Source organism: Amphibalanus amphitrite, unplaced genomic scaffold (genome assembly GCF_019059575.1).
Source record: "Amphibalanus amphitrite isolate SeventyFive unplaced genomic scaffold, NRLGWU_Aamphi_draft 000276F_arrow, whole genome shotgun sequence".
In the NCBI taxonomy this organism is placed as follows: Eukaryota; Metazoa; Arthropoda; class Thecostraca; order Balanomorpha; family Balanidae; genus Amphibalanus; species Amphibalanus amphitrite.
In genome coordinates, this window is record NW_024881771.1 from 456,476 (window position 1) to 464,821 (window position 8,346).

Genomic DNA, 8,346 nt, shown 5'->3' on the forward strand with positions numbered 1-8,346 from the left:
GATCTCAGATGGAGGGCGAAATGGCTGCACCACCCGATCAGGTGGTAGGGTCCGCCAATAGCCCAAGGGGGCGCGGAATATTTATTCACTCATACAGTGTCATTAATTTTGAGAACACACCTTTCTCACGCCATGACATGGTCCTCTCGTAATAGAACGAGATGAGGAGAGTGTTTTCACGCCTCCTTATGCACGGCTCTAAGTGTCTTTGAGCTATCAACTGTCAGCGGTTTTCGGACAATGAAGTTCTTATTTCTTACTGAATCCAATTTTATTTCAAACGACTGTCACTGTGCTAGTTTTCTTCTTATACGTTTTTGAAAAAGCGCCGAAGAAGTCTTTGATAGATGAAACCGGTCCGCTTGTTCTTTTTCTAATTGTTTTTTGAATATATTCGTAGACTACTGGCTCTTTACTACAAAATTTGAGAATGTTTGGTATTACTTTGACCCGAACTATGTGCAGCTGAATTTTCCCTCTTGAATGATTATGGACAGCTCGCGAAATTAACTTCAACCTAAACTACCGACAAGCAGAAGAAAATCCGATACAATCCTCTCACCTTGTTCAACCGTTGAAACGTTAACCCTCGCCCATGTAGGGGGGGTTGGTGCAACCCCCCCCCCCCTGAGGTTTTTCGGAAATAGTGCAAAAACGGCGGCGCGCAGCGCCGCCAAATTTTGGGTACCTTATGGGGCAAACCTTGCGCATCTTTTGATAAAAAAATTTGACCGGGTCATGTCAGGTCACGGAGTTATGACGTCACAAAGGGAACAGCCTCCGGCCGGATTTTCACAAACTGAGTGCCAACGCCCGAGGTTTCCTGCCGGTGGTACGGAGATCGGTTGATGGATCGTGATGAAACTTCCCATGCATGTTGGGGCAAGTATTGGCTATCATATGGTATAAGAAACTTGACCGGGTCAGGTCAGGTCACGGAGCTATGACGTCACAAGAGGAACAGCGTCCGGTACTGTTTTTGAAAAGCGCCCGAACCACTATTTTGCTAATTCTTGTCACCTCAATGGGAATATGCAGCAATATTAGCTTCTATAGGGAGCAAATGGACATCCCAAATCCAAAAATACAATCAGATTTCAAAAATTTAAATTTTTATTTTTCGAATTTCTGCCGCCGACTGTGACCTTGCCGACTTCCGGCGCTCCCAACGCGCCATTTTTAGAGCTAGGGAAACGAAATACATACCAAACGATAGAGAATTGATCAAGAAACACGATAGTGAAGGTTTCAAGTCGATATCTCCCACCGTTTTGCCGCAATCGCCGCGGAAAATTTGAAAAAGTATTTTTCCGAAAATTTGACCTTTGACCGGTCAAAAGTAGGTCAAATGTTGACCTAGGACCAAAAATATACCACCAATCGCGAGATCTCGGCGAGAGCAATCCGTTGGTCTTTTCCGCTAAGCTCTACGACGCTCCGTTTTCAAACGCCAAGGGGGGGGGGGGGTCGCACCAACCCCCCCTGCATGGGCGAAGGTGGCAGATCGCCGTTTACGGGCGAGGGTTAAAGGCATTTCGACCACCCGCGCCGTGCTGGGGGGGGGCGTTTTTACGCCCTTCCCCTCAGGTTTTTCGCGAATATCTCAAAAACGGCGACGCGACGCGTAGCGTCATTCAAGGTCAGGTCACCAGGTAACGTCAAGTGACCTTACTTCAGAAAAAAAAAAAATTCGAAAGCTCGCTGTAGCTACACCGACTGAGCGATCACTTTAAAACTTTCAGTAATTGCTTTGGGTAACAGTATGTATAAAATGGATACCTCGGATTTTTATGTCTGTGACCTAAGGTCAGGTCAATTTTGCGACTGCTACATTAGGTATACGTCAATGGCAGAAAATTGAAATGCGCCTTTTTTGGACGAATTTCGTTCTACACCCTCTTAAACATCGGTCCACAGGTAAACATGCACACTGAATCGGAAAATTGCACCTGTGACCCCTGTGTGTGCCCCTGAGGTCATTTTAGGACATAAAAGTTTTTCAGCAGTTCTTTGACTTTTGACAGAGACGTGCTAGAGCGGTGAAAACACCGTTAGTCTGAGGTCAAGAGGTCAATCAGAGCGGTGCCCTCTGGGGGCTAAACCGTTGATCTGAAGTCAAATTTGAGGACATGTTGGCGAAAGAGCGTTAAAAGAGCTATCGAATGCGCTTTTCCGCGGCGCTGTAGCTCTATTGGTTTCCGAGTTAGCCGTCGGTTGTTCGAAATCGTTGAAATCAGCAAAATTTGACCTTTGCCGAACCCTGGTGACCTGACCTTTGCCCTGACCTTAAAATGACCGAGTGTTTTCCTCCTTATTTTTGACGCTCTTTCGATTGCCGCTTACCGCGTGTCGTTACGTGACCCAGGAGCCGAGTTAGACGGAGGGGCGTGAAACGCCCCCCCCCCAGCACTCGATGGAAAGTTCATGCCACCAACACGGCGCGGGTTAATTGTATGTTAGCTAGCTCCTGTTGTAAGCTGTGGAGTCGTGGACCTGATCTTGAAGGAACTGGGCCAAACATTTTCATAGCAAACTTAAAAAAAAATGTTTAATAGGTTGTGCAAAAAAATAGCATCTCTTTTATGAAACATTTGCGAAACCTTCAACATCATCCCCAGACCCCATTAGTGCCGAGCTCCCAACGACGACCATAAAAGCGTCCCCATCCCGTCATAGGCGGCGGAACGGGGAGGGCACCGGGGCACCGTGCCCCCCTTTGATTTTGGCATTTCAACATTAGCCCTATGAGCGTTGCATGGAAATAATAGGACCAAAAGTCGGCAGTGCCCCACCCCCTTAATTGTAGGTGTTCCGCCGCTACTGCATCCCGTCAACGTGGGTTTATCATAAGGATGCTAAGATTTAATTTCCAATCCGAAGCTGTAATGATGGAAAGCAAATTTACATTTTACATGTGAAACAAGCTGACACAACTAGATATTTCCTCTCTCGCTCCCTCTCACTGATTTACCCATTGCCTTCTTTCTCATTTTACCCTCTCTGGTTTTCCTTTTCAGTTTTCTCTCTCTCTCTCTCTCTCTCTCTCTCTCCTCTCTCTCTCTCTCTCTCTCTCTCTCTCTCTCTCTCTCTCTCTCTCTCTCTCTCTCTCTCTCTCTCTCTCTCTCTCTCTCTCTCTCTCTCTCTCTCTCTCTCTCTCTCTCTCTCTCTCCCTCTCTCTCTTTCTCTCTCTCTCCCTCCCTCCCTCTCTCTCTCTCTCTCTCTCTCTGTCTCCCTGTCTCTCTCTCTCTCACCCTCTCCATCTCCCTCTCTCTCTCTCTCTCTTTCCTCACAATATTCTCGACTGTTACAGCGTTGTAGGGCTTGTTTCCAGACAGGTCCCGGCGCTCCCCACTCCGTAGGCCAGCCCACACGGCCCAACCGCTCAACACCCTCCGGCGGATGACCTCTGACCCCGGCGACCTGACCCCAGCCGACCGATCGCGTCCCTATCCACGCCTCCGCCCCGCCTCCCCCACTACAGCTGCGTAGCAATTGTAGCGTGTGCAAAGGTCACGTGGCATTATTTACTTCTGCGGCTTGTTCGGCTGACAAGAGATGGCACTAGTGGTCTGTGGATCAGAGGCGGGGCTAGGTTCTACGACTTCTTGGGGCACACTTTAGGGCAGAAAAGAGGTTTTTTGGCTCCCCATCCCAAAATACTTCGAATATACAAAAACAAGTAAGATATTCGAAAATCGGAGGACCAAACGGATCGTTTGACGTAGGTATCTTGCGCGACTGAGAATTGATCGGTCTTCAAACTACTGAACAAAAACGAGGTGATTAGTAGCAAGTGCTGGTGACTGTACATACGTATACCTCAGATTTCGCATATACCTAGGTCAACTGAGGTCAGGTCGGTCACGTAACCTCATCATTATGTCAATGGCGAAAATAGAAACTGTTATTTGAGGGACAGAAACGATCTAAGACTATTTAAAACATATACCTAGCATCCACGCCGTGCTGGAGGGGGGGGGCGTTTTCACGCCCCCCCCCTCAGGTTTTTCGCAAATATCTCAAAAAACAGCGGCGCTGCGAGCCACCGCTTTTGATACACCTGTTCATACACCTTTCCTGCACATGTCGTAAAAATTTCAGACCCAATTCGTTCAAGGTCAGGTCACCAGGTCACGTCCAGTGAAAAAGTTCAAAACTCGCTGTAGCTACCTACAACGAATAAACGTTCACTTTGAAACTTTCAGCGATTGATAAGAGTAACAGTATGTATACAATGTATATCTTGGATTTTCTTTTTATACCTGAGACCTGAGGTCAGGTCAATTTTGTGACCTCTCCATTATACCCAAGTCAATGGGAGAAAATTGAAATGCGCCTCATTTGGACGAATGGTATTCAAAACCCTCTAAAACATCGGTTCATGGGTGAATATGACACATTGATTCGGAAAATTGTACCTCTGACCCCTCCGCGTGCCCCTGAGGTCATCTCAGGTCATGAAAGGTCACCAGGAGACAGGAGTTTCTTGTTTACTTTAACTTTTGATGGAGACGTGCTCGAGCGGTGAAAACACGTCAGATATGTTCAGCTCGACGACACAGATATGCAATATGACCCTTTCCATATGCAGGGACAAATATGCAGCATGACCCTTTCCGGTCATCATGACCTTTACCTGAGGTCAGATTTTCAAAATTATACCTTTCAAGGCACACTTATAGTCAATTCGACGCGTCTCGACGAGAGAAACACGATGCTGGCAAAAGTAATGTCGTGGCTCTCTTGATTCAAAAGTTATTATCGAAAAACATTGTTCATCAAAACAGCTATTTTTAGTTTTTGCCCTCTGGAGGCTAAACCGTTGACCTGAGGTCAAATCTGAGGACGTGTAGGCAAAAGAGCATTAAAAGAGCTATCAAATGTGCCTTTCTGCGGCGCTGTAGCTCAATTGGTTCCCGAGTGCCGTAGGGTATTTCGAAAATTGTTGAAAAATGAAATAGACAAGATCTGACATTTGGTGACATCTGGTGACCTGACCTAAGAAACGGCCAAAGTATTTCAGACTTTACTTTTAACGCTCTTTCGATTGCCGCTTACCGCGTGTCGCTACGAGGCCCAGGAGCAGAGTTGGACGGGGGGGGGGGGGTAAAACGCCCTCCCCCCCCCCCAGCACGACACGGAAAACTCATGCCACCACTCACCAGCAGTCAGCACGGCTCGATGTTTAACTAATTTTTGCATTGTTGAGCTTACGTAAGTTATTACGAGCGAGCGAGCGCAGCGAGCGAAGTGAGTCTTTTCAATATAACGGAAAAATCTCAGTATGAGCGGCCCGGCCCGGCCCGGCCTGTAACGCTTTTGAGAGGCTTATATATATCTCAACAACCGCTGGACCGATTGGCCTGCGGTCTTTTTTGTTGGGGAGCCCCATCCCTTCTACCCCGTAATTGACTGCTTTTGATACATCTCAGTGACCGTCGTGGCACGTGCCACGTGAAAAGTCAAGGGTGTTCAAGCTGTTTTGCAAAAGTAGATTTTGAGAGGCTCATATCTCAGCAGCCGCTTGGGCGATTGACTTGCGGTAATTTTTGTAGGGTAGCAGCATCCCTTCTACCCAAAATAGGATACTCTTGATGTATGTGGGTCACCCCCAGTGCACGTGCAAAATACAACAATAAGAGGTGTCAAATTTGTTCCCATTTCAGTAACTCGGTAATTACTGGGGCGATTTCGCTGAAACTTGGCATACAGGTAGGCACCCACCAGGCAATGCATTCCCATGTGTTGCGGTTATGGTGCTACTGCACGTGCGCACGTGCAGGGGGCGTTTCCAGATCTCGAGAACGGCTGGGCCGATTGCGCTCAAATTTGGTACACGGTTGGGGACCAGTTAGTAGGGTGCCGTGCAAACGTCATTTTGGACCCCGTTTGCACGTGCGCACGTGCAGAATGCCGCTTCCAGATCTCAGGAACGGCTGGACCGATTGCGTTCAAATTTGGCACACCGCTAGCGACGGGTTAGAAGGGTGCTTTGCACAAGCCCGTTGGAAGCACCGTCTCGCCGTTCCGCACGTGCAGGGCTCACTATTTCGCTCGCTCGTTCTTCGCCCAAAAGGCGTTTTACTGGTAATAATATATGACTCACTAAGGTCATCGGAATTGTTCGTCAATAACTCCCGAACAAGTTGAGCTAGCGACTCAGGAAAGTTACAATTGGACTCGGGAATACCTGCCAAATCGAATTATACATAAGTACCTCCTTTGACCAGCTTCGTGACCTGACCTGCAGTAGCGGCGGAACACCTTCAATTAAGGGGGGGGGGGGGCACTGCCGACTTTTGGTCCCATTCTTTCCATGCAACGCCCATAGGGCTAATGTCAAAATGCCGAAATCAAAGGGGGGCACGGTGCATAGGTGCCCTCCCCGTTCCGCCGCCTATGCTGACCTGAGTGGCTTTGACTTGACCTTGACCTGAGGTCAACCCCCTAAGTTGACTCAACCCAAACATAAAGCATATCATTCGACGCGCCTGCTCATATGACGAACACGAACAATAGTGCCTAAATCGCGGCACTGAAGTCTGAGACCATTTTTGAAGACGTTATTCACCAACAACTGAACCTTACATTGGAACGCCTGACCTGAGCTCAACCGGTCAGCCGGTGACCTCAAAGGTCACCAGTTATTAAAATCGGGTACTACAGTCGTTGCGTCTCGTAACGGCGCACATTCCGTTTTTATGCACATTCCGTTTTACGCGAGGCTCCTTAGTCTTTCTCAATAAGGGGCAAAACGACGAGAATGGGGGTGGGGGGTGGGGGGCTCCCCAGTCCACCCACACCCACCCCGGGGATTTAAAAAGCATGTAGGGAATAGGGATAGGTACAGTCCACAGCAGAAGTAATGTGGGGTTTCAGTCATGGGTATGTTCTGCTTCTGAAGCTTAGGAACGATTAGCCAGACTACAATGAAACTTTGAATGTAGCTTATATGTATCGTCACCCTTGCAGCTACAACTTTAGCTATTGATATCTTCTTTTCGATCACTCCGCATTAAACAATCGCCAGTCAAAGCCAACCGTTGAGATTGGTAAAACCCTACATTACTTTAGCGGTGGGCTGTACCTTATGTAAGTATTAACCAGTATGTCCCGCGACCGGCATACGCTGTCGCTGTGCCTGTGGGCCCGGCAATTCGGTTCAGGTTCCAGAGCTTTTGTCGTTCATGCAATGCATTAGTAAATTGTCGCTGGTTTAGCTGGGCACTGAAGTGTGTACAAACAATTTGGCATGCCTCATAGTCAAGGTATATCCATACAAGTTCAGCTTGTTTGCCTAGCCAATAAGTAAACAAGTTCTTGCATTGCGTAACGGCACCGCGATTCAGATTGATTATATATTCATGATTCATAGCCGCTTATCCAGTATCCACCTACATTCTACATTGACATGAAGAGCAGGACAGCATCAGAAAGGTGCGCTGTTTTGACAAAGGAAGCAGTGAAATCGTTGTGCATTCTGATTCACCCCAGAAGAACATGAACATACCTGGTATGAAGTCCCTTATTATTCCTTCTCTTGCAGCCTCTGCTCACTCCGGTTTGACGCCTCGCGCCGGTCCAGACTTGAGTTCAAAGGTCGCACGAACTAAAAACAACACAGCGCGGTCCCATTCACACAAACACCCCTCACGCCACGCCACCGCCAGCGCCGCTCACCGACTGACTGCCGGCGGCATCTCATCACTCGCCAGAGCCCGGCCGCCGCGCTGGCCCGACGCGCCGCGCGCTGGCCCGCTCGCCCGGCTGGGTCGGAACGGCGCGCCGTGTCTCCGTGCTACAAGGGCACACGGTCCTCCTCGCCCCCTCCCTCTCCTCCCCCAGCGACGCCCAGCTGTCAAAGTAGAGCAGCAGTTTTATTAATTGTGGAATCCGGAACAAGCCCGAGCAAATTTGTAGGCATGTAGGTGGTGCAGGTTCGCGTCCCTCATCCCTTATTTTATCCCTGTCTCAGTCTGGGTCCTAGGGACTAGGGTTGCCAAAGGGCCTACCAGCGACAGTTTACTGTGCGTGGTGGGAGAGCGTCATTCGCCACCAGACTGCCACCAAGCCACCTGCCAAATCCCAGTGACAGCTGAACGAGGGACAACTGAACCAGTGGAGAACTGCTGAACCAGTAGCAAGGCTATAGTCAATATCGTCAATATACCGTGACACTGACAGGTAGTAGCCGCCTGTGCGCTTTGCGCACGGATCAACAACAATGGCCTTGACAACAATAATAACAACAAAAGTACGCTGAAGCTGAAGCCTGAACCATTGACAAACGCAAGGCGCTAGATTAGAATACCGACGTGATACCGACCAAGATGGTACTGGTATTTT

The 8,346-nt window shown here is 48.7% G+C and overlaps 1 protein-coding gene across 2 annotated transcripts in view; it reads right to left on the reverse strand.

The window, feature by feature from the left end:
• The window catches only part of LOC122387197 (natural resistance-associated macrophage protein 2-like), a 32,550-nt gene extending 24,698 nt beyond the window's left edge, over positions 1-7,852 (reverse strand). Inside the window, exon 1 of one of the 2 annotated variants that reach the window (XM_043377134.1) lies at positions 7,511-7,852. The gene's annotated coding sequence lies outside the window, so the exon portion shown is untranslated. The remainder of the gene's footprint in view (positions 1-7,510) is intronic. The other variant, XM_043377135.1, reaches the window with a different exon arrangement.
• Between the last annotated feature and the right edge of the window lie 494 nt (positions 7,853-8,346).